The following is a 23,867-nucleotide window of genomic DNA, read 5'->3' on the forward strand; positions in this document are numbered from 1 at the left end:
GTCTGCTGCTGGACAGCCAGCAGCAGCAGCAGCAGGAGAGGTATGTAATCAGGAGCCCTCCTGCTAAGGGTAGACAGCTGCTCGTTCCACCCCACCCCCCGCCTTAATTGGTTCTCCTCCCTTCCAACGGTGTTGAGGCGGGTGGGAACAGCAGGGGGTGAAGGTGCTGTGTTTAAAGAGGTGGAGTTATGCAGATCTAAAACGCGTGGATTGCAGCAGCAGCAAGCCGAAAAGTGCAGGCATGTAAGGGATCTAGAGGTTGACAACATGTCTTCTTAACGGGAGTCCAGGAGCTCATCTCCACAAATGGACTTTTCAGGATCCTTGGGTGGCTCCGTAGTTTGAAACCAATTCTGGTTATCGCTTCTCGGCCTTTTGGCTAAGATCAAGTGTAGTATCTGTTCTTATCAGTTTAATATCTGATACGTCCCCTATCTGGGGACCATATATTAAATGGATTTTTAGAACAGGGAGATGGAAAAAGAGCTTGCTCTGTCCACTCCACGCATTGACCTGGTATTGCAGTATCTCCAGGACCGGTGCACCCCTTCTTTAATGCAGTTTCTAAAATCAGAAAGAATTGAATTCAATGTTTTTTGTTCATTTTGCTTGTTTGTCGGATTTTGGGATGGACTCTTTGGCTTTGCTTTTCTTCTCCTCATTGGATTTTTCATGTTCAAAGTTGCAGAAGCCAGATTACAAGCTCATTTTGGTTCAACTTCAGCAACTGTGCATTGCATTGCCATGTAATGTGATGCAATGCTATCTTTCTAGCTCTCCCTTTTTACTTCCTTTTGGATAAACAGACATATTAGGCAAGCATTTTGGAGCTTTCACCTAAATAACTACAGGTGGTGAGATAAGCTGCACAATATAATTGACCTTTCAGTATATTGTTGCACACACACCATCTATTTAGCAAATGCCCTTGTTATCAACAGCAGCCTTTTAAACTCACCTGAGCTAACAGGTATGTGCGCTGGTTACTCTGCTGCGCTTAAAATTTCTTTTTTGGTTTGCTACAATGCCTTTTCTGAAACGTTGTCTCCTTCTGCTGGAACACTGACTTCTTTCATTTAATGCCTGCAGACTATAAAAGAGAACCCAACCCAAAAAGTTTGGTTGATTAGTCTGTGGCATTCTGTTAAACTGTTGCTTATGGCGGTCTCTGTGAGCTTCTCAGCGACATTCAGCCAGCCAGGTATCCTGCCTGCAGTAGATGGAATGTGGCAATGGAACGCTGGCTGCGCGTGTCATAATAGGCTCTGAGCCTTTATATACCTGTGCACAGCAGCAGCCACCTTCAGTCTGCTGCTGGACAGCCAGCAGCAGCAGCAGCAGGAGAGGTATGTAATCAGGAGCCCTCCTGCTAAGGGTAGACAGCTGCTCGTTCCACCCCACCCCCCGCCTTAATTGGTTCTCCTCCCTTCCAACGGTGTTGAGGCGGGTGGGAACAGCAGGGGGTGAAGGTGCTGTGTTTAAAGAGGTGGAGTTATGCAGATCTAAAACGCGTGGATTGCAGCAGCAGCAAGCCGAAAAGTGCAGGCATGTAAGGGATCTAGAGGTTGACAACATGTCTTCTTAACGGGAGTCCAGGAGCTCATCTCCACAAATGGACTTTTCAGGATCCTTGGGTGGCTCCGTAGTTTGAAACCAATTCTGGTTATCGCTTCTCGGCCTTTTGGCTAAGATCAAGTGTAGTATCTGTTCTTATCAGTTTAATATCTGATACGTCCCCTATCTGGGGACCATATATTAAATGGATTTTTAGAACAGGGAGATGGAAAAAGAGCTTGCTCTGTCCACTCCACGCATTGACCTGGTATTGCAGTATCTCCAGGACCGGTGCACCCCTTCTTTAATGCAGTTTCTAAAATCAGAAAGAATTGAATTCAATGTTTTTTGTTCATTTTGCTTGTTTGTCGGATTTTGGGATGGACTCTTTGGCTTTGCTTTTCTTCTCCTCATTGGATTTTTCATGTTCAAAGTTGCAGAAGCCAGATTACAAGCTCATTTTGGTTCAACTTCAGCAACTGTGCATTGCATTGCCATGTAATGTGATGCAATGCTATCTTTCTAGCTCTCCCTTTTTACTTCCTTTTGGATAAACAGACATATTAGGCAAGCATTTTGGAGCTTTCACCTAAATAACTACAGGTGGTGAGATAAGCTGCACAATATAATTGACCTTTCAGTATATTGTTGCACACACACCATCTATTTAGCAAATGCCCTTGTTATCAACAGCAGCCTTTTAAACTCACCTGAGCTAACAGGTATGTGCGCTGGTTACTCTGCTGCGCTTAAAATTTCTTTTTTGGTTTGCTACAATGCCTTTTCTGAAACGTTGTCTCCTTCTGCTGGAACACTGACTTCTTTCATTTAATGCCTGCAGACTATAAAAGAGAACCCAACCCAAAAAGTTTGGTTGATTAGTCTGTGGCATTCTGTTAAACTGTTGCTTATGGCGGTCTCTGTGAGCTTCTCAGCGACATTCAGCCAGCCAGGTATCCTGCCTGCAGTAGATGGAATGTGGCAATGGAACGCTGGCTGCGCGTGTCATAATAGGCTCTGAGCCTTTATATACCTGTGCACAGCAGCAGCCACCTTCAGTCTGCTGCTGGACAGCCAGCAGCAGCAGCAGCAGGAGAGGTATGTAATCAGGAGCCCTCCTGCTAAGGGTAGACAGCTGCTCGTTCCACCCCACCCCCCGCCTTAATTGGTTCTCCTCCCTTCCAACGGTGTTGAGGCGGGTGGGAACAGCAGGGGGTGAAGGTGCTGTGTTTAAAGAGGTGGAGTTATGCAGATCTAAAACGCGTGGATTGCAGCAGCAGCAAGCCGAAAAGTGCAGGCATGTAAGGGATCTAGAGGTTGACAACATGTCTTCTTAACGGGAGTCCAGGAGCTCATCTCCACAAATGGACTTTTCAGGATCCTTGGGTGGCTCCGTAGTTTGAAACCAATTCTGGTTATCGCTTCTCGGCCTTTTGGCTAAGATCAAGTGTAGTATCTGTTCTTATCAGTTTAATATCTGATACGTCCCCTATCTGGGGACCATATATTAAATGGATTTTTAGAACAGGGAGATGGAAAAAGAGCTTGCTCTGTCCACTCCACGCATTGACCTGGTATTGCAGTATCTCCAGGACCGGTGCACCCCTTCTTTAATGCAGTTTCTAAAATCAGAAAGAATTGAATTCAATGTTTTTTGTTCATTTTGCTTGTTTGTCGGATTTTGGGATGGACTCTTTGGCTTTGCTTTTCTTCTCCTCATTGGATTTTTCATGTTCAAAGTTGCAGAAGCCAGATTACAAGCTCATTTTGGTTCAACTTCAGCAACTGTGCATTGCATTGCCATGTAATGTGATGCAATGCTATCTTTCTAGCTCTCCCTTTTTACTTCCTTTTGGATAAACAGACATATTAGGCAAGCATTTTGGAGCTTTCACCTAAATAACTACAGGTGGTGAGATAAGCTGCACAATATAATTGACCTTTCAGTATATTGTTGCACACACACCATCTATTTAGCAAATGCCCTTGTTATCAACAGCAGCCTTTTAAACTCACCTGAGCTAACAGGTATGTGCGCTGGTTACTCTGCTGCGCTTAAAATTTCTTTTTTGGTTTGCTACAATGCCTTTTCTGAAACGTTGTCTCCTTCTGCTGGAACACTGACTTCTTTCATTTAATGCCTGCAGACTATAAAAGAGAACCCAACCCAAAAAGTTTGGTTGATTAGTCTGTGGCATTCTGTTAAACTGTTGCTTATGGCGGTCTCTGTGAGCTTCTCAGCGACATTCAGCCAGCCAGGTATCCTGCCTGCAGTAGATGGAATGTGGCAATGGAACGCTGGCTGCGCGTGTCATAATAGGCTCTGAGCCTTTATATACCTGTGCACAGCAGCAGCCACCTTCAGTCTGCTGCTGGACAGCCAGCAGCAGCAGCAGCAGGAGAGGTATGTAATCAGGAGCCCTCCTGCTAAGGGTAGACAGCTGCTCGTTCCACCCCACCCCCCGCCTTAATTGGTTCTCCTCCCTTCCAACGGTGTTGAGGCGGGTGGGAACAGCAGGGGGTGAAGGTGCTGTGTTTAAAGAGGTGGAGTTATGCAGATCTAAAACGCGTGGATTGCAGCAGCAGCAAGCCGAAAAGTGCAGGCATGTAAGGGATCTAGAGGTTGACAACATGTCTTCTTAACGGGAGTCCAGGAGCTCATCTCCACAAATGGACTTTTCAGGATCCTTGGGTGGCTCCGTAGTTTGAAACCAATTCTGGTTATCGCTTCTTGGCCTTTTGGCTAAGATCAAGTGTAGTATCTGTTCTTATCAGTTTAATATCTGATACGTCCCCTATCTGGGGACCATATATTAAATGGATTTTTAGAACAGGGAGATGGAAAAAGAGCTTGCTCTGTCCACTCCACGCATTGACCTGGTATTGCAGTATCTCCAGGACTGGTGCACCCCTTCTTTAATGCAGTTTCTAAAATCAGAAAGAATTGAATTCAATGTTTTTTGTTCATTTTGCTTGTTTGTCGGATTTTGGGATGGACTCTTTGGCTTTGCTTTTCTTCTCCTCATTGGATTTTTCATGTTCAAAGTTGCAGAAGCCAGATTACAAGCTCATTTTGGTTCAACTTCAGCAACTGTGCATTGCATTGCCATGTAATGTGATGCAATGCTATCTTTCTAGCTCTCCCTTTTTACTTCCTTTTGGATAAACAGACATATTAGGCAAGCATTTTGGAGCTTTCACCTAAATAACTACAGGTGGTGAGATAAGCTGCACAATATAATTGACCTTTCAGTATATTGTTGCACACACACCATCTATTTAGCAAATGCCCTTGTTATCAACAGCAGCCTTTTAAACTCACCTGAGCTAACAGGTATGTGCGCTGGTTACTCTGCTGCGCTTAAAATTTCTTTTTTGGTTTGCTACAATGCCTTTTCTGAAACGTTGTCTCCTTCTGCTGGAACACTGACTTCTTTCATTTAATGCCTGCAGACTATAAAAGAGAACCCAACCCAAAAAGTTTGGTTGATTAGTCTGTGGCATTCTGTTAAACTGTTGCTTATGGCGGTCTCTGTGAGCTTCTCAGCGACATTCAGCCAGCCAGGTATCCTGCCTGCAGTAGATGGAATGTGGCAATGGAACGCTGGCTGCGCGTGTCATAATAGGCTCTGAGCCTTTATATACCTGTGCACAGCAGCAGCCACCTTCAGTCTGCTGCTGGACAGCCAGCAGCAGCAGCAGCAGGAGAGGTATGTAATCAGGAGCCCTCCTGCTAAGGGTAGACAGCTGCTCGTTCCACCCCACCCCCCGCCTTAATTGGTTCTCCTCCCTTCCAACGGTGTTGAGGCGGGTGGGAACAGCAGGGGGTGAAGGTGCTGTGTTTAAAGAGGTGGAGTTATGCAGATCTAAAACGCGTGGATTGCAGCAGCAGCAAGCCGAAAAGTGCAGGCATGTAAGGGATCTAGAGGTTGACAACATGTCTTCTTAACGGGAGTCCAGGAGCTCATCTCCACAAATGGACTTTTCAGGATCCTTGGGTGGCTCCGTAGTTTGAAACCAATTCTGGTTATCGCTTCTCGGCCTTTTGGCTAAGATCAAGTGTAGTATCTGTTCTTATCAGTTTAATATCTGATACGTCCCCTATCTGGGGACCATATATTAAATGGATTTTTAGAACAGGGAGATGGAAAAAGAGCTTGCTCTGTCCACTCCACGCATTGACCTGGTATTGCAGTATCTCCAGGACCGGTGCACCCCTTCTTTAATGCAGTTTCTAAAATCAGAAAGAATTGAATTCAATGTTTTTTGTTCATTTTGCTTGTTTGTCGGATTTTGGGATGGACTCTTTGGCTTTGCTTTTCTTCTCCTCATTGGATTTTTCATGTTCAAAGTTGCAGAAGCCAGATTACAAGCTCATTTTGGTTCAACTTCAGCAACTGTGCATTGCATTGCCATGTAATGTGATGCAATGCTATCTTTCTAGCTCTCCCTTTTTACTTCCTTTTGGATAAACAGACATATTAGGCAAGCATTTTGGAGCTTTCACCTAAATAACTACAGGTGGTGAGATAAGCTGCACAATATAATTGACCTTTCAGTATATTGTTGCACACACACCATCTATTTAGCAAATGCCCTTGTTATCAACAGCAGCCTTTTAAACTCACCTGAGCTAACAGGTATGTGCGCTGGTTACTCTGCTGCGCTTAAAATTTCTTTTTTGGTTTGCTACAATGCCTTTTCTGAAACGTTGTCTGCTTCTGCAGGAACACTGACTTCTTTCATTTAATGCCTGCAGACTATAAAAGAGAACCCAACCCAAAAAGTTTGGTTGATTAGTCTGTGGCATTCTGTTAAACTGTTGCTTATGGCGGTCTCTGTGAGCTTCTCAGCGACATTCAGCCAGCCAGGTATCCTGCCTGCAGTAGATGGAATGTGGCAATGGAACGCTGGCTGCGCGTGTCATAATAGGCTCTGAGCCTTTATATACCTGTGCACAGCAGCAGCCACCTTCAGTCTGCTGCTGGACAGCCAGCAGCAGCAGCAGCAGGAGAGGTATGTAATCAGGAGCCCTCCTGCTAAGGGTAGACAGCTGCTCGTTCCACCCCACCCCCCGCCTTAATTGGTTCTCCTCCCTTCCAACGGTGTTGAGGCGGGTGGGAACAGCAGGGGGTGAAGGTGCTGTGTTTAAAGAGGTGGAGTTATGCAGATCTAAAACGCGTGGATTGCAGCAGCAGCAAGCCGAAAAGTGCAGGCATGTAAGGGATCTAGAGGTTGACAACATGTCTTCTTAACGGGAGTCCAGGAGCTCATCTCCACAAATGGACTTTTCAGGATCCTTGGGTGGCTCCGTAGTTTGAAACCAATTCTGGTTATCGCTTCTCGGCCTTTTGGCTAAGATCAAGTGTAGTATCTGTTCTTATCAGTTTAATATCTGATATGTCCCCTATCTGGGGACCATATATTAAATGGATTTTTAGAACAGGGAGATGGAAAAAGAGCTTGCTCTGTCCACTCCACGCATTGACCTGGTATTGCAGTATCTCCAGGACCGGTGCACCCCTTCTTTAATGCAGTTTCTAAAATCAGAAAGAATTGAATTCAATGTTTTTTGTTCATTTTGCTTGTTTGTCGGATTTTGGGATGGACTCTTTGGCTTTGCTTTTCTTCTCCTCATTGGATTTTTCATGTTCAAAGTTGCAGAAGCCAGATTACAAGCTCATTTTGGTTCAACTTCAGCAACTGTGCATTGCATTGCCATGTAATGTGATGCAATGCTATCTTTCTAGCTCTCCCTTTTTACTTCCTTTTGGATAAACAGACATATTAGGCAAGCATTTTGGAGCTTTCACCTAAATAACTACAGGTGGTGAGATAAGCTGCACAATATAATTGACCTTTCAGTATATTGTTGCACACACACCATCTATTTAGCAAATGCCCTTGTTATCAACAGCAGCCTTTTAAACTCACCTGAGCTAACAGGTATGTGCGCTGGTTACTCTGCTGCGCTTAAAATTTCTTTTTTGGTTTGCTACAATGCCTTTTCTGAAACGTTGTCTCCTTCTGCTGGAACACTGACTTCTTTCATTTAATGCCTGCAGACTATAAAAGAGAACCCAACCCAAAAAGTTTGGTTGATTAGTCTGTGGCATTCTGTTAAACTGTTGCTTATGGCGGTCTCTGTGAGCTTCTCAGCGACATTCAGCCAGCCAGGTATCCTGCCTGCAGTAGATGGAATGTGGCAATGGAACGCTGGCTGCGCGTGTCATAATAGGCTCTGAGCCTTTATATACCTGTGCACAGCAGCAGCCACCTTCAGTCTGCTGCTGGACAGCCAGCAGCAGCAGCAGCAGGAGAGGTATGTAATCAGGAGCCCTCCTGCTAAGGGTAGACAGCTGCTCGTTCCACCCCACCCCCCGCCTTAATTGGTTCTCCTCCCTTCCAACGGTGTTGAGGCGGGTGGGAACAGCAGGGGGTGAAGGTGCTGTGTTTAAAGAGGTGGAGTTATGCAGATCTAAAACGCGTGGATTACAGCAGCAGCAAGCCGAAAAGTGCAGGCATGTAAGGGATCTAGAGGTTGACAACATGTCTTCTTAACGGGAGTCCAGGAGCTCATCTCCACAAATGGACTTTTCAGGATCCTTGGGTGGCTCCGTAGTTTGAAACCAATTCTGGTTATCGCTTCTCGGCCTTTTGGCTAAGATCAAGTGTAGTATCTGTTCTTATCAGTTTAATATCTGATACGTCCCCTATCTGGGGACCATATATTAAATGGATTTTTAGAACAGGGAGATGGAAAAAGAGCTTGCTCTGTCCACTCCACGCATTGACCTGGTATTGCAGTATCTCCAGGACCGGTGCACCCCTTCTTTAATGCAGTTTCTAAAATCAGAAAGAATTGAATTCAATGTTTTTTGTTCATTTTGCTTGTTTGTCGGATTTTGGGATGGACTCTTTGGCTTTGCTTTTCTTCTCCTCATTGGATTTTTCATGTTCAAAGTTGCAGAAGCCAGATTACAAGCTCATTTTGGTTCAACTTCAGCAACTGTGCATTGCATTGCCATGTAATGTGATGCAATGCTATCTTTCTAGCTCTCCCTTTTTACTTCCTTTTGGATAAACAGACATATTAGGCAAGCATTTTGGAGCTTTCACCTAAATAACTACAGGTGGTGAGATAAGCTGCACAATATAATTGACCTTTCAGTATATTGTTGCACACACACCATCTATTTAGCAAATGCCCTTGTTATCAACAGCAGCCTTTTAAACTCACCTGAGCTAACAGGTATGTGCGCTGGTTACTCTGCTGCGCTTAAAATTTCTTTTTTGGTTTGCTACAATGCCTTTTCTGAAACGTTGTCTCCTTCTGCTGGAACACTGACTTCTTTCATTTAATGCCTGCAGACTATAAAAGAGAACCCAACCCAAAAAGTTTGGTTGATTAGTCTGTGGCATTCTGTTAAACTGTTGCTTATGGCGGTCTCTGTGAGCTTCTCAGCGACATTCAGCCAGCCAGGTATCCTGCCTGCAGTAGATGGAATGTGGCAATGGAACGCTGGCTGCGCGTGTCATAATAGGCTCTGAGCCTTTATATACCTGTGCACAGCAGCAGCCACCTTCAGTCTGCTGCTGGACAGCCAGCAGCAGCAGCAGCAGGAGAGGTATGTAATCAGGAGCCCTCCTGCTAAGGGTAGACAGCTGCTCGTTCCACCCCACCCCCCGCCTTAATTGGTTCTCCTCCCTTCCAACGGTGTTGAGGCGGGTGGGAACAGCAGGGGGTGAAGGTGCTGTGTTTAAAGAGGTGGAGTTATGCAGATCTAAAACGCGTGGATTGCAGCAGCAGCAAGCCGAAAAGTGCAGGCATGTAAGGGATCTAGAGGTTGACAACATGTCTTCTTAACGGGAGTCCAGGAGCTCATCTCCACAAATGGACTTTTCAGGATCCTTGGGTGGCTCCGTAGTTTGAAACCAATTCTGGTTATCGCTTCTCGGCCTTTTGGCTAAGATCAAGTGTAGTATCTGTTCTTATCAGTTTAATATCTGATACGTCCCCTATCTGGGGACCATATATTAAATGGATTTTTAGAACAGGGAGATGGAAAAAGAGCTTGCTCTGTCCACTCCACGCATTGACCTGGTATTGCAGTATCTCCAGGACCGGTGCACCCCTTCTTTAATGCAGTTTCTAAAATCAGAAAGAATTGAATTCAATGTTTTTTGTTCATTTTGCTTGTTTGTCGGATTTTGGGATGGACTCTTTGGCTTTGCTTTTCTTCTCCTCATTGGATTTTTCATGTTCAAAGTTGCAGAAGCCAGATTACAAGCTCATTTTGGTTCAACTTCAGCAACTGTGCATTGCATTGCCATGTAATGTGATGCAATGCTATCTTTCTAGCTCTCCCTTTTTACTTCCTTTTGGATAAACAGACATATTAGGCAAGCATTTTGGAGCTTTCACCTAAATAACTACAGGTGGTGAGATAAGCTGCACAATATAATTGACCTTTCAGTATATTGTTGCACACACACCATCTATTTAGCAAATGCCCTTGTTATCAACAGCAGCCTTTTAAACTCACCTGAGCTAACAGGTATGTGCGCTGGTTACTCTGCTGCGCTTAAAATTTCTTTTTTGGTTTGCTACAATGCCTTTTCTGAAACGTTGTCTCCTTCTGCTGGAACACTGACTTCTTTCATTTAATGCCTGCAGACTATAAAAGAGAACCCAACCCAAAAAGTTTGGTTGATTAGTCTGTGGCATTCTGTTAAACTGTTGCTTATGGCGGTCTCTGTGAGCTTCTCAGCGACATTCAGCCAGCCAGGTATCCTGCCTGCAGTAGATGGAATGTGGCAATGGAACGCTGGCTGCGCGTGTCATAATAGGCTCTGAGCCTTTATATACCTGTGCACAGCAGCAGCCACCTTCAGTCTGCTGCTGGACAGCCAGCAGCAGCAGCAGCAGGAGAGGTATGTAATCAGGAGCCCTCCTGCTAAGGGTAGACAGCTGCTCGTTCCACCCCACCCCCCGCCTTAATTGGTTCTCCTCCCTTCCAACGGTGTTGAGGCGGGTGGGAACAGCAGGGGGTGAAGGTGCTGTGTTTAAAGAGGTGGAGTTATGCAGATCTAAAACGCGTGGATTGCAGCAGCAGCAAGCCGAAAAGTGCAGGCATGTAAGGGATCTAGAGGTTGACAACATGTCTTCTTAACGGGAGTCCAGGAGCTCATCTCCACAAATGGACTTTTCAGGATCCTTGGGTGGCTCCGTAGTTTGAAACCAATTCTGGTTATCGCTTCTCGGCCTTTTGGCTAAGATCAAGTGTAGTATCTGTTCTTATCAGTTTAATATCTGATACGTCCCCTATCTGGGGACCATATATTAAATGGATTTTTAGAACAGGGAGATGGAAAAAGAGCTTGCTCTGTCCACTCCACGCATTGACCTGGTATTGCAGTATCTCCAGGACCGGTGCACCCCTTCTTTAATGCAGTTTCTAAAATCAGAAAGAATTGAATTCAATGTTTTTTGTTCATTTTGCTTGTTTGTCGGATTTTGGGATGGACTCTTTGGCTTTGCTTTTCTTCTCCTCATTGGATTTTTCATGTTCAAAGTTGCAGAAGCCAGATTACAAGCTCATTTTGGTTCAACTTCAGCAACTGTGCATTGCATTGCCATGTAATGTGATGCAATGCTATCTTTCTAGCTCTCCCTTTTTACTTCCTTTTGGATAAACAGACATATTAGGCAAGCATTTTGGAGCTTTCACCTAAATAACTACAGGTGGTGAGATAAGCTGCACAATATAATTGACCTTTCAGTATATTGTTGCACACACACCATCTATTTAGCAAATGCCCTTGTTATCAACAGCAGCCTTTTAAACTCACCTGAGCTAACAGGTATGTGCGCTGGTTACTCTGCTGCGCTTAAAATTTCTTTTTTGGTTTGCTACAATGCCTTCTCTGAAACGTTGTCTCCTTCTGCTGGAACACTGACTTCTTTCATTTAATGCCTGCAGACTATAAAAGAGAACCCAACCCAAAAAGTTTGGTTGATTAGTCTGTGGCATTCTGTTAAACTGTTGCTTATGGCGGTCTCTGTGAGCTTCTCAGCGACATTCAGCCAGCCAGGTATCCTGCCTGCAGTAGATGGAATGTGGCAATGGAACGCTGGCTGCGCGTGTCATAATAGGCTCTGAGCCTTTATATACCTGTGCACAGCAGCAGCCACCTTCAGTCTGCTGCTGGACAGCCAGCAGCAGCAGCAGGAGAGGTATGTAATCAGGAGCCCTCCTGCTAAGGGTAGACAGCTGCTCGTTCCACCCCACCCCCCGCCTTAATTGGTTCTCCTCCCTTCCAACGGTGTTGAGGCGGGTGGGAACAGCAGGGGGTGAAGGTGCTGTGTTTAAAGAGGTGGAGTTATGCAGATCTAAAACGCGTGGATTGCAGCAGCAGCAAGCCGAAAAGTGCAGGCATGTAAGGGATCTAGAGGTTGACAACATGTCTTCTTAACGGGAGTCCAGGAGCTCATCTCCACAAATGGACTTTTCAGGATCCTTGGGTGGCTCCGTAGTTTGAAACCAATTCTGGTTATCGCTTCTCGGCCTTTTGGCAAGATCAGTGGTGGTTTTCTGCTGCTGGTGTTGTTTGGAGGGCAGTTGTGACTGGGGTTCCCCCTTGTGGGGCCCTAGTGTGCGATTGAGCAGCGATTGTGTTTATCTGCTGTAAAAATGGTGGAGAAAACACGTGGATTAGAGGACTCGGTCCGTCTGAAGGTGGCTGCAGGTCATGAAGGAGAAATCGGTTTGGACCAAGTTTGCGTTGATGTCTTGAAGAACATTAATGGCTTGAAGGTAACAGATGTATTGGCACTGCAGGATTTTCAGAAACAAGGAATTTATGATATCACTTTTGTTTCTTTGAGTATTTGCCAGAGAGTCTACATGGAGTTGGTACGAATGAAGGAAGAAAAGGAATTGAAATGCCTAGAGTTTATTGCACTGGAACCTCTGTTCCAGCAGACATATAAGTATGTGGTTGTGCACATGTATAACCCTAAAGTTCCGGATGAGACTGTTTCCAATTTTTTAGCTCGGTATTGTAGTGAGGTTAAATTTTTGGGAAGAATGAAGAACAAATACAATTATCTAAATGGCAAGAGGAGATATGTTGTAAAACTGAGACCGGATGATAGAGTTATTGGGGGTGCCAAGAGCATTCCTGCACAGTTTTCTATCGGAGGAGAAAGGGGATTTTGTTTTTATAATGGACAGATGGAATATTGTAGGAAGTGTCATGAGTTTGGACATGTTCAGAAAGATTGTCCAGTGCAAGGTGATGTTTGTAGAGGTTGTGGGAAATCTGGGCATGTTGCAAGTGGTTGCCCAATGAATAAGGTGTGTGATTTGTGTGGACATGCAGATCACCTTGCAAGGAAATGTAGATTGTGGGCTCAGATTCCTAGGTCACAGGTGGACGCTGAAGAGAGGCAGAAGAAGACTCGGCAGGAAAGTGGGGAGGAGGGCGAAGGCTCAGACTCAGAGGGGGAAAGCCAAAAACAAGATGGTGGTAGGGGAAGAGACCATGCGGTGCCCAAGATGGAGGAAAAGGGGCGGAGCCAGAAGAAAGTTGGTTTGAGGGAGGGGCTGGAAGTAATAAACAAAGTAGCTGATGTGCATGGCCCGGGTGATGGGATGGATTTGTCTAATATGGCGGAGTCAGTGAATCCTGTTTTGGGAAGAGATGGGGGTGAGGAAATGGAGGTTTTGGAGGAGGAGGATTCTGATTCGGATGGAACTATAACCCCTCAGCAGCGTGATAGGGTTAACAGTGATTGGAGTGAAAATGAGGAGGAAGATGATGGCAAGGAGGAGAGTTATGCCTCCGTGATTAAAAGAAGTAAGGTGGAGGGGTGTTGGTCTGGGGGGCAGGAAGATCCAGTCTCCCTAAGACCAGGTTATTCTAACAGGGACTCGAGTTCTGAGTCGCCTGATATACGTAGAAAAGTGGGTGGCAGGAGTGGGTTTTCTCCTGGTTCATGATGGATCGGGTATGGTGGAGATTTTTTCCTGTTGTTATGATGGCGTTGTGTGTTGCTTCTCTGAATGTACGAGGGATTGGTTCTGCTTGTAGGAGAGCAGGGATACTGGAGTACATTGAGAGTGTGAATGCAGATATTGTCTGTCTGCAGGAATGTGTAATTAAATCTGCCCCGCATGAGAGTGAGTGGAATAAGGGGCAATCTTTTTGGTCCCCATGCTCAGAAAACAGGAATGAAGGGGTGGGCATTTTACTGTGTAATTCCAGTCTAAAGGTTTTAGAGTTTAAAGTAATCATACCTGGGAGATGTTTGTTTTTATTAGTGGATTTTTTAGGTCAGCGGGTACGGGTTTTTAATGTTTATGCCCCTGCTGATAAACAAGCAAGAGTTGGGTTTTTGGAGTCTCTAAAGTTGTTTTTACCAGGCAGAGACTTCACTATAGTGGCTGGAGATTTTAATTGTGTCAGATCCGCAAAAGATCGTAAGAGCTCTACGGAAGGTAGGACTGATGTTACGTCTAATATTTTAAATCAGATTGTGCAGGATTTACGCTACACGGATGCTGGTCTGATGGTTGGGCCAAGTGATAAGTTCACATACATATCAGACAGTGGACGTAGTGTTTCCCGAATTGACTATGTTTTTATGTCTGAAGGGATTAAGGTGGCCAAGTGCAACCACGTGATGACGACTTTTTCTGACCACAAGATGATAGTGGTAGATCTGTGTATAGCTGAGTCCCTGGCTTTTGGAAAGGGACTCTGGAAGCTGAACGTAAGCCTGCTGGAAGAGGAGAGTGTTAAGTTTGGTTTTAATAAAGTGTTTTTGTCCTGTGTGTCTGAACAGCACCTTTTTAAAGATTTGCTAGAGTGGTGGGACTGGGCTAAGGAGAAATTTGCATGTTATTTTAAAGGGGTGTGTTTTAGGAGAGCGAAAGCCAAAAGGGATCATGATGCTGCTGTTATTTCAAAATTGGAAGTACTCCATAAGTTTAAGAGAGCGGGGATGGAGGTGGATAAAGAGATTGCAGATTTGAAGGACGAACTGAAGAAGATACTTATTGAAAAAGGGAAGACTATTATGTTTAAGGCAAAAATAAAGCACATGGAGGAAAATGAGCAATGTTCGAGATACTTTTTTAAAAAATGTTTTAAACCTAAAGGGGTTTTTAAGTCTGTTTTTTCTCCTGCAGGGGAGGTATCTGGGGATGAGATGATTGGCAGTATTCTTTCCTTTTATGAAACACTCTTCTCTAACGATAGTAGAGCCAGTGATGCGGAAATTAATGATTATTGCAAAGTATTAACTAATAATATTCCTGAGGAGAAAATTGGGTTTTTAAGTGAGGAGGTTGGGAAAGATGAAATTAGACGGGCAGTGGATGGCTTGGCGAAAGGCAAGACGCCAGGCTGTGATGGTCTTCCTGCTGAATTTTATGTTAGATTTTGGGATATTATAGGTGTGGAGTTTTCCCGGGTGGTGCAATATGGTTTTACTCATGGGATTTTATCGGTTTCTATGCGTAGGGGGATTGTTACGCTGATTCATAAGAAAGGGGACATGAGGGATATTAAAAATTGGAGGCCCATAACATTGTTAAACAGTGATTACAAAATTATTTCTAAAATTGTGGCTGGTAGACTGGCAGATGTGATAGGTGATATGGTGGGGGAGTATCAGGCATGTGCAGTGCCTGGTAGGAAAATTTCAGATAATTTGCTGCTTCTAAGAGACTTAATTTATCAGGCTAATTTGAATAAGAATGCTCTTTTGTTACAGTCGGTGGACCTGGAGAAAGCCTTTGATAAAATATCACATAGATTTTTGTTCTCTGCTTTAAGTCACCTTGGTGTTCCGGATAAATTATTGATGGTCATTAAGAGTTTTTATTGTGGGGTCAGTAGCCAGATTTTAGTTAATGGGCATGTGAGTTCCAGTTTTAATATTTTATCGGGAGTTAGGCAGGGTTGTCCCCTGTCACCAATTCTTTTTATCTGTGTGGTGGAGGCCCTTTTAAAAAGTGTGCAAGTTGACAAGTGTGTGGCTGGTGTTTTTATTCCTGGGGGATCCGGGGGTCCAGTCAAGTCTTTAAGTTATATGGATGATATTGTTTTTACTTGTGGTTCACAGGCGGATCTCAATAGAGTGAATTTGCACGTAAGGATTTTTTGTTGTGTGGCTGGTATGGCGGTGAATTGGGGAAAGTGCCAGCTTTGTAACTTTGGGAGGCAGGTTGAGGTTAACGTGGCAGGAGTGGAGAGTAGGGAGGAAATTGAGGTTCTTGGTGTCATCTTTGAGAAGGAACTGAAAGGGAAAAGCAGCCTGAAGATTCTAGAAGACAAAATGGATCAGAAGTTGAACTTTTGGAAACTAAGGAACCTGTCGCTAAGAGGGAAAGTGCTGGTAATCAAGTCTGTGATTCTCCCGCTTCTGCTGTACACTGCTTTGATTTTCCCACCTGCTGTGCTTTGGACAAAGAGAGTGACAAGGAAACTGTTTGTGTTTTTTTGGGGATCCAAAATGGAGAAACTAAGAAGAGGAATGGTTATGTGTTCTGTGGAAAATGGGGGTTGTGATTTTCCTAACATTGACTTATTTTTAAGAATGCATTATTTTTTGAACATTTATAAATTATCCCAGTGCAATAACAGGACTGCGGACATGTGCAAATATTTAGCAGGACGGCTTTTCCAGAAATGGAGCTGGTGTGAGAAGGATTTAAGAAAACCAGTTTCGTTTGTGATACCGTTTTTTTATGTGGTGCTTAGGTCCTTCTATGATCAAAATGGGATAAGCTCCATGGTTAGACCGGACAAAAAACTGATTGTCTCAGGTATTAAGAAGAAGGAGATGTTATGTGATGTGCCGTTTTGTAATAATGCACAGTCTGGACAGGTGTTAAAGCTTTTTTTCATGCGTGGAATCAGCAACAGACAGAAGGATGTAACCTGGATGGCGTTGCATGGATGCTTGCCAACAAGGGCTTTTTTGAATGACCGGGGGATAAAGGTTCAAGAACTATGTCCTAGGGAAGGTTGCAATAAGGTGGAAACAATACAGCATATTTTTTGGGACTGTTTTTTTGCTAAAAAAGTTTTTACCTTGTTGTCACGTATGTTTGTTGCTTTAGTTGGTTTTCATTGTTTCGATTTTGAAAGGATTTTAATAGGTCAAGATTTTAAGTACTCGCAAAGGAAGCGGGCAAGCTGGATTATTTTTGTCATATATAAAGAGGTTTTATGGGACGTTCGGAATTTGGTGATTTTTAAAAAGATTGTTTTTTCCCCCATGGAATGCAGAAAGATTTTTCTTGCTAGACTGTTTTATGCCTATTTATTGGATAAAAAGAAGTATGGTGAGACAGCAGCAGAAGCACTCTGGAACTTTTCACATTGGACTTCTTACAGTAAGTAACAGTTAATTGCAGGGTTGTGTTTTTTGGGATTTTGTTTTTGTTTTTCCGAATGATGATTTGAGAACCCGTTATGTGAATATGCGCTATGATGCATAAATTAATGTGGGTCTTAATCTGAGGAAAAAAAAAAAAAAAATCTGTTCTTATCAGTTTAATATCTGATACGTCCCCTATCTGGGGACCATATATTAAATGGATTTTTAGAACAGGGAGATGGAAAAAGAGCTTGCTCTGTCCACTCCACGCATTGACCTGGTATTGCAGTATCTCCAGGACCGGTGCACCCCTTCTTTAATGCAGTTTCTAAAATCAGAAAGAATTGAATTCAATGTTTTTTGTTCATTTTGCTTGTTTGTCGGATTTTGGGATGGACTCTTTGGCTTTGCTTTTCTTCTCCTCATTGGATATTTCATGTTCAAAGTTGCAGAAGCCAGATTACAAGCTCATTTTGGTTCAACTTCAGCAACTGTGCATTGCATTGCCATGTAATGTGATGCAATGCTATCTTTCTAGCTCTCCCTTTTTACTTCCTTTTGGATAAACAGACATATTAGGCAAGCATTTTGGAGCTTTCACCTAAATAACTACAGGTGGTGAGATAAGCTGCACAATATAATTGACCTTTCAGTATATTGTTGCACACACACCATCTATTTAGCAAATGCCCTTGTTATCAACAGCAGCCTTTTAAACTCACCTGAGCTAACAGGTATGTGCGCTGGTTACTCTGCTGCGCTTAAAATTTCTTTTTTGGTTTGCTACAATGCCTTTTCTGAAACGTTGTCTCCTTCTGCTGGAACACTGACTTCTTTCATTTAATGCCTGCAGACTATAAAAGAGAACCCAACCCAAAAAGTTTGGTTGATTAGTCTGTGGCATTCTGTTAAACTGTTGCTTATGGCGGTCTCTGTGAGCTTCTCAGCGACATTCAGCCAGCCAGGTATCCTGCCTGCAGTAGATGGAATGTGGCAATGGAACGCTGGCTGCGCGTGTCATAATAGGCTCTGAGCCTTTATATACCTGTGCACAGCAGCAGCCACCTTCAGTCTGCTGCTGGACAGCCAGCAGCAGCAGCAGGAGAGGTATGTAATCAGGAGCCCTCCTGCTAAGGGTAGACAGCTGCTCGTTCCACCCCACCCCCCGCCTTAATTGGTTCTCCTCCCTTCCAACGGTGTTGAGGCGGGTGGGAACAGCAGGGGGTGAAGGTGCTGTGTTTAAAGAGGTGGAGTTATGCAGATCTAAAACGCGTGGATTGCAGCAGCAGCAAGCCGAAAAGTGCAGGCATGTAAGGGATCTAGAGGTTGACAACATGTCTTCTTAACGGGAGTCCAGGAGCTCATCTCCACAAATGGACTTTTCAGGATCCTTGGGTGGCTCCGTAGTTTGAAACCAATTCTGGTTATCGCTTCTCGGCCTTTTGGCTAAGATCAAGTGTAGTATCTGTTCTTATCAGTTTAATATCTGATACGTCCCCTATCTGGGGACCATATATTAAATGGATTTTTAGAACAGGGAGATGGAAAAAGAGCTTGCTCTGTCCACTCCACGCATTGACCTGGTATTGCAGTATCTCCAGGACCGGTGCACCCCTTCTTTAATGCAGTTTCTAAAATCAGAAAGAATTGAATTCAATGTTTTTTGTTCATTTTGCTTGTTTGTCGGATTTTGGGATGGACTCTTTGGCTTTGCTTTTCTTCTCCTCATTGGATTTTTCATGTTCAAAGTTGCAGAAGCCAGATTACAAGCTCATTTTGGTTCAACTTCAGCAACTGTGCATTGCATTGCCATGTAATGTGATGCAATGCTATCTTTCTAGCTCTCCCTTTTTACTTCCTTTTGGATAAACAGACATATTAGGCAAGCATTTTGGAGCTTTCACCTAAATAACTACAGGTGGTGAGATAAGCTGCACAATATAATTGACCTTTCAGTATATTGTTGCACACACACCATCTATTTAGCAAATGCCCTTGTTATCAACAGCAGCCTTTTAAACTCACCTGAGCTAACAGGTATGTGCGCTGGTTACTCTGCTGCGCTTAAAATTTCTTTTTTGGTTTGCTACAATGCCTTTTCTGAAACGTTGTCTCCTTCTGCTGGAACACTGACTTCTTTCATTTAATGCCTGCAGACTATAAAAGAGAACCCAACCCAAAAAGTTTGGTTGATTAGTCTGTGGCATTCTGTTAAACTGTTGCTTATGGCGGTCTCTGTGAGCTTCTCAGCGACATTCAGCCAGCCAGGTATCCTGCCTGCAGTAGATGGAATGTGGCAATGGAACGCTGGCTGCGCGTGTCATAATAGGCTCTGAGCCTTTATATACCTGTGCACAGCAGCAGCCACCTTCAGTCTGCTGCTGGACAGCCAGCAGCAGCAGCAGCAGGAGAGGTATGTAATCAGGAGCCCTCCTGCTAAGGGTAGACAGCTGCTCGTTCCACCCCACCCCCCGCCTTAATTGGTTCTCCTCCCTTCCAACGGTGTTGAGGCGGGTGGGAACAGCAGGGGGTGAAGGTGCTGTGTTTAAAGAGGTGGAGTTATGCAGATCTAAAACGCGTGGATTGCAGCAGCAGCAAGCCGAAAAGTGCAGGCATGTAAGGGATCTAGAGGTTGACAACATGTCTTCTTAATGGGAGTCCAGGAGCTCATCTCCACAAATGGACTTTTCAGGATCCTTGGGTGGCTCCGTAGTTTGAAACCAATTCTGGTTATCGCTTCTCGGCCTTTTGGCTAAGATCAAGTGTAGTATCTGTTCTTATCAGTTTAATATCTGATACGTCCCCTATCTGGGGACCATATATTAAATGGATTTTTAGAACAGGGAGATGGAAAAAGAGCTTGCTCTGTCCACTCCACGCATTGACCTGGTATTGCAGTATCTCCAGGACCGGTGCACCCCTTCTTTAATGCAGTTTCTAAAATCAGAAAGAATTGAATTCAATGTTTTTTGTTCATTTTGCTTGTTTGTCGGATTTTGGGATGGACTCTTTGGCTTTGCTTTTCTTCTCCTCATTGGATTTTTCATGTTCAAAGTTGCAGAAGCCAGATTACAAGCTCATTTTGGTTCAACTTCAGCAACTGTGCATTGCATTGCCATGTAATGTGATGCAATGCTATCTTTCTAGCTCTCCCTTTTTACTTCCTTTTGGATAAACAGACATATTAGGCAAGCATTTTGGAGCTTTCACCTAAATAACTACAGGTGGTGAGATAAGCTGCACAATATAATTGACCTTTCAGTATATTGTTGCACACACACCATCTATTTAGCAAATGCCCTTGTTATCAACAGCAGCCTTTTAAACTCACCTGAGCTAACAGGTATGTGCGCTGGTTACTCTGCTGCGCTTAAAATTTCTTTTTTGGTTTGCTACAATGCCTTTTCTGAAACGTTGTCTCCTTCTGCTGGAACACTGACTTCTTTCATTTAATGCCTGCAGACTATAAAAGAGAACCCAACCCAAAAAGTTTGGTTGATTAGTCTGTGGCATTCTGTTAAACTGTTGCTTATGGCGGTCTCTGTGAGCTTCTCAGCGACATTCAGCCAGCCAGGTATCCTGCCTGCAGTAGATGGAATGTGGCAATGGAACGCTGGCTGCGCGTGTCATAATAGGCTCTGAGCCTTTATATACCTGTGCACAGCAGCAGCCACCTTCAGTCTGCTGCTGGACAGCCAGCAGCAGCAGCAGCAGGAGAGGTATGTAATCAGGAGCCCTCCTGCTAAGGGTAGACAGCTGCTCGTTCCACCCCACCCCCCGCCTTAATTGGTTCTCCTCCCTTCCAACGGTGTTGAGGCGGGTGGGAACAGCAGGGGGTGAAGGTGCTGTGTTTAAAGAGGTGGAGTTATGCAGATCTAAAACGCGTGGATTGCAGCAGCAGCAAGCCGAAAAGTGCAGGCATGTAAGGGATCTAGAGGTTGACAACATGTCTTCTTAACGGGAGTCCAGGAGCTCATCTCCACAAATGGACTTTTCAGGATCCTTGGGTGGCTCCGTAGTTTGAAACCAATTCTGGTTATCGCTTCTCGGCCTTTTGGCTAAGATCAAGTGTAGTATCTGTTCTTATCAGTTTAATATCTGATACGTCCCCTATCTGGGGACCATATATTAAATGGATTTTTAGAACAGGGAGATGGAAAAAGAGCTTGCTCTGTCCACTCCACGCATTGACCTGGTATTGCAGTATCTCCAGGACCGGTGCACCCCTTCTTTAATGCAGTTTCTAAAATCAGAAAGAATTGAATTCAATGTTTTTTGTTCATTTTGCTTGTTTGTCAGATTTTGGGATGGACTCTTTGGCTTTGCTTTTCTTCTCCTCATTGGATTTTTCATGTTCAAAGTTGCAGAAGCCAGATTACAAGCTCATTTTGGTTCAACTTCAGCAACTGTGCATTGCATTGCCATGTAATGTGATGCAATGCTATCTTTCTAGCTCTCCCTTTTTACTTCCTTTTGGATAAACAGACATATTAGGCAAGCATTTTGGAGCTTTCACCTAAATAACTACAGGTGGTGAGATAAGCTGCACAATATAATTGACCTTTCAGTATATTGTTGCACACACACCATCTATTTAGCAAATGCCCTTGTTATCAACAGCAGCCTTTTAAACTCACCTGAGCTAACAGGTATGTGCGCTGGTTACTCTGCTGCGCTTAAAATTTCTTTTTTGGTTTGCTACAATGCCTTTTCTGAAACGTTGTCTCCTTCTGCTGGAACACTGACTTCTTTCATTTAATGCCTGCAGACTATAAAAGAGAACCCAACCCAAAAAGTTTGGTTGATTAGTCTGTGGCATTCTGTTAAACTGTTGCTTATGGCGGTCTCTGTGAGCTTCTCAGCGACATTCAGCCAGCCAGGTATCCTGCCTGCAGTAGATGGAATGTGGCAATGGAACGCTGGCTGCGCGTGTCATAATAGGCTCTGAGCCTTTATATACCTGTGCACAGCAGCAGCCACCTTCAGTCTGCTGCTGGACAGCCAGCAGCAGCAGCAGCAGGAGAGGTATGTAATCAGGAGCCCTCCTGCTAAGGGTAGACAGCTGCTCGTTCCACCCCACCCCCCGCCTTAATTGGTTCTCCTCCCTTCCAACGGTGTTGAGGCGGGTGGGAACAGCAGGGGGTGAAGGTGCTGTGTTTAAAGAGGTGGAGTTATGCAGATCTAAAACGCGTGGATTGCAGCAGCAGCAAGCCGAAAAGTGCAGGCATGTAAGGGATCTAGAGGTTGACAACATGTCTTCTTAACGGGAGTCCAGGAGCTCATCTCCACAAATGGACTTTTCAGGATCCTTGGGTGGCTCCGTAGTTTGAAACCAATTCTGGTTATCGCTTCTCGGCCTTTTGGCTAAGATCAAGTGTAGTATCTGTTCTTATCAGTTTAATATCTGATACGTCCCCTATCTGGGGACCATATATTAAATGGATTTTTAGAACAGGGAGATGGAAAAAGAGCTTGCTCTGTCCACTCCACGCATTGACCTGGTATTGCAGTATCTCCAGGACCGGTGCACCCCTTCTTTAATGCAGTTTCTAAAATCAGAAAGAATTGAATTCAATGTTTTTTGTTCATTTTGCTTGTTTGTCGGATTTTGGGATGGACTCTTTGGCTTTGCTTTTCTTCTCCTCATTGGATTTTTCATGTTCAAAGTTGCAGAAGCCAGATTACAAGCTCATTTTGGTTCAACTTCAGCAACTGTGCATTGCATTGCCATGTAATGTGATGCAATGCTATCTTTCTAGCTCTCCCTTTTTACTTCCTTTTGGATAAACAGACATATTAGGCAAGCATTTTGGAGCTTTCACCTAAATAACTACAGGTGGTGAGATAAGCTGCACAATATAATTGACCTTTCAGTATATTGTTGCACACACACCATCTATTTAGCAAATGCCCTTGTTATCAACAGCAGCCTTTTAAACTCACCTGAGCTAACAGGTATGTGCGCTGGTTACTCTGCTGCGCTTAAAATTTCTTTTTTGGTTTGCTACAATGCCTTTTCTGAAACGTTGTCTCCTTCTGCTGGAACACTGACTTCTTTCATTTAATGCCTGCAGACTATAAAAGAGAACCCAACCCAAAAAGTTTGGTTGATTAGTCTGTGGCATTCTGTTAAACTGTTGCTTATGGCGGTCTCTGTGAGCTTCTCAGCGACATTGAGCCAGCCAGGTATCCTGCCTGCAGTAGATGGAATGTGGCAATGGAACGCTGGCTGCGCGTGTCATAATAGGCTCTGAGCCTTTATATACCTGTGCACAGCAGCAGCCACCTTCAGTCTGCTGCTGGACAGCCAGCAGCAGCAGCAGCAGGAGAGGTATGTAATCAGGAGCCCTCCTGCTAAGGGTAGACAGCTGCTCGTTCCACCCCACCCCCCGCCTTAATTGGTTCTCCTCCCTTCCAACGGTGTTGAGGCGGGTGGGAACAGCAGGGGGTGAAGGTGCTGTGTTTAAAGAGGTGGAGTTATGCAGATCTAAAATGCGTGGATTGCAGCAGCAGCAAGCCGAAAAGTGCAGGCATGTAAGGGATCTAGAGGTTGACAACATGTCTTCTTAACGGGAGTCCAGGAGCTCATCTCCACAAATGGACTTTTCAGGATCCTTGGGTGGCTCCGTAGTTTGAAACCAATTCTGGTTATCGCTTCTCGGCCTTTTGGCTAAGATCAAGTGTAGTATCTGTTCTTATCAGTTTAATATCTGATACGTCCCCTATCTGGGGACCATATATTAAATGGATTTTTAGAACAGGGAGATGGAAAAAGAGCTTGCTCTGTCCACTCCACGCATTGACCTGGTATTGCAGTATCTCCAGGACCGGTGCACCCCTTCTTTAATGCAGTTTCTAAAATCAGAAAGAATTGAATTCAATGTTTTTTGTTCATTTTGCTTGTTTGTCGGATTTTGGG

The 23,867-nt window shown here is 44.3% G+C and overlaps 15 non-coding genes across 15 annotated transcripts; all 15 read left to right on the forward strand.

Moving 5' to 3' along the window:
* The first annotated feature begins 359 nt into the window (after positions 1-359).
* LOC141274339 (U2 spliceosomal RNA) lies at positions 360-550 on the forward strand. Its single transcript, XR_012322620.1, has one exon. It is a non-coding gene; the product is annotated as a U2 spliceosomal RNA (small nuclear RNA).
* Positions 551-1,665: 1,115 nt separating this feature from the next.
* LOC141274340 (U2 spliceosomal RNA) lies at positions 1,666-1,856 on the forward strand. The gene has a single exon (XR_012322621.1). It is a non-coding gene; the product is annotated as a U2 spliceosomal RNA (small nuclear RNA).
* A 1,115-nt stretch (positions 1,857-2,971) lies between these two features.
* LOC141274342 (U2 spliceosomal RNA) lies at positions 2,972-3,162 on the forward strand. The gene has a single exon (XR_012322623.1). It is a non-coding gene; the product is annotated as a U2 spliceosomal RNA (small nuclear RNA).
* A 1,115-nt stretch (positions 3,163-4,277) lies between these two features.
* LOC141149583 (U2 spliceosomal RNA) lies at positions 4,278-4,468 on the forward strand. The gene has a single exon (XR_012245875.1). It is a non-coding gene; the product is annotated as a U2 spliceosomal RNA (small nuclear RNA).
* Positions 4,469-5,583: 1,115 nt separating this feature from the next.
* On the forward strand, positions 5,584-5,774 carry LOC141274343 (U2 spliceosomal RNA). Its single transcript, XR_012322624.1, has one exon. It is a non-coding gene; the product is annotated as a U2 spliceosomal RNA (small nuclear RNA).
* A 1,115-nt stretch (positions 5,775-6,889) lies between these two features.
* On the forward strand, positions 6,890-7,080 carry LOC141274109 (U2 spliceosomal RNA). The gene has a single exon (XR_012322400.1). It is a non-coding gene; the product is annotated as a U2 spliceosomal RNA (small nuclear RNA).
* Positions 7,081-8,195: 1,115 nt separating this feature from the next.
* LOC141274344 (U2 spliceosomal RNA) lies at positions 8,196-8,386 on the forward strand. Its single transcript, XR_012322625.1, has one exon. It is a non-coding gene; the product is annotated as a U2 spliceosomal RNA (small nuclear RNA).
* Positions 8,387-9,501: 1,115 nt separating this feature from the next.
* LOC141274345 (U2 spliceosomal RNA) lies at positions 9,502-9,692 on the forward strand. The gene has a single exon (XR_012322626.1). It is a non-coding gene; the product is annotated as a U2 spliceosomal RNA (small nuclear RNA).
* A 1,115-nt stretch (positions 9,693-10,807) lies between these two features.
* Positions 10,808-10,998, forward strand: LOC141274346 (U2 spliceosomal RNA). The gene has a single exon (XR_012322627.1). It is a non-coding gene; the product is annotated as a U2 spliceosomal RNA (small nuclear RNA).
* Positions 10,999-17,065: 6,067 nt separating this feature from the next.
* On the forward strand, positions 17,066-17,262 carry LOC141150678 (U2 spliceosomal RNA). The gene has a single exon (XR_012246814.1). It is a non-coding gene; the product is annotated as a U2 spliceosomal RNA (small nuclear RNA).
* A 1,112-nt stretch (positions 17,263-18,374) lies between these two features.
* LOC141274347 (U2 spliceosomal RNA) lies at positions 18,375-18,565 on the forward strand. The gene has a single exon (XR_012322628.1). It is a non-coding gene; the product is annotated as a U2 spliceosomal RNA (small nuclear RNA).
* A 1,115-nt stretch (positions 18,566-19,680) lies between these two features.
* Positions 19,681-19,871, forward strand: LOC141274348 (U2 spliceosomal RNA). Its single transcript, XR_012322629.1, has one exon. It is a non-coding gene; the product is annotated as a U2 spliceosomal RNA (small nuclear RNA).
* A 1,115-nt stretch (positions 19,872-20,986) lies between these two features.
* On the forward strand, positions 20,987-21,177 carry LOC141274349 (U2 spliceosomal RNA). Its single transcript, XR_012322630.1, has one exon. It is a non-coding gene; the product is annotated as a U2 spliceosomal RNA (small nuclear RNA).
* A 1,115-nt stretch (positions 21,178-22,292) lies between these two features.
* On the forward strand, positions 22,293-22,483 carry LOC141274350 (U2 spliceosomal RNA). The gene has a single exon (XR_012322631.1). It is a non-coding gene; the product is annotated as a U2 spliceosomal RNA (small nuclear RNA).
* Positions 22,484-23,598: 1,115 nt separating this feature from the next.
* On the forward strand, positions 23,599-23,789 carry LOC141274351 (U2 spliceosomal RNA). The gene has a single exon (XR_012322632.1). It is a non-coding gene; the product is annotated as a U2 spliceosomal RNA (small nuclear RNA).
* Positions 23,790-23,867: the final 78 nt, after the last annotated feature.

Source organism: Phyllobates terribilis, unplaced genomic scaffold (assembly GCF_046119375.1).
Source record: "Phyllobates terribilis strain yellow unplaced genomic scaffold, ASM4611937v1 Scaffold_5__5_contigs__length_657084704, whole genome shotgun sequence".
NCBI lineage: Eukaryota > Metazoa > Chordata > Amphibia > Anura > Dendrobatidae > Phyllobates > Phyllobates terribilis.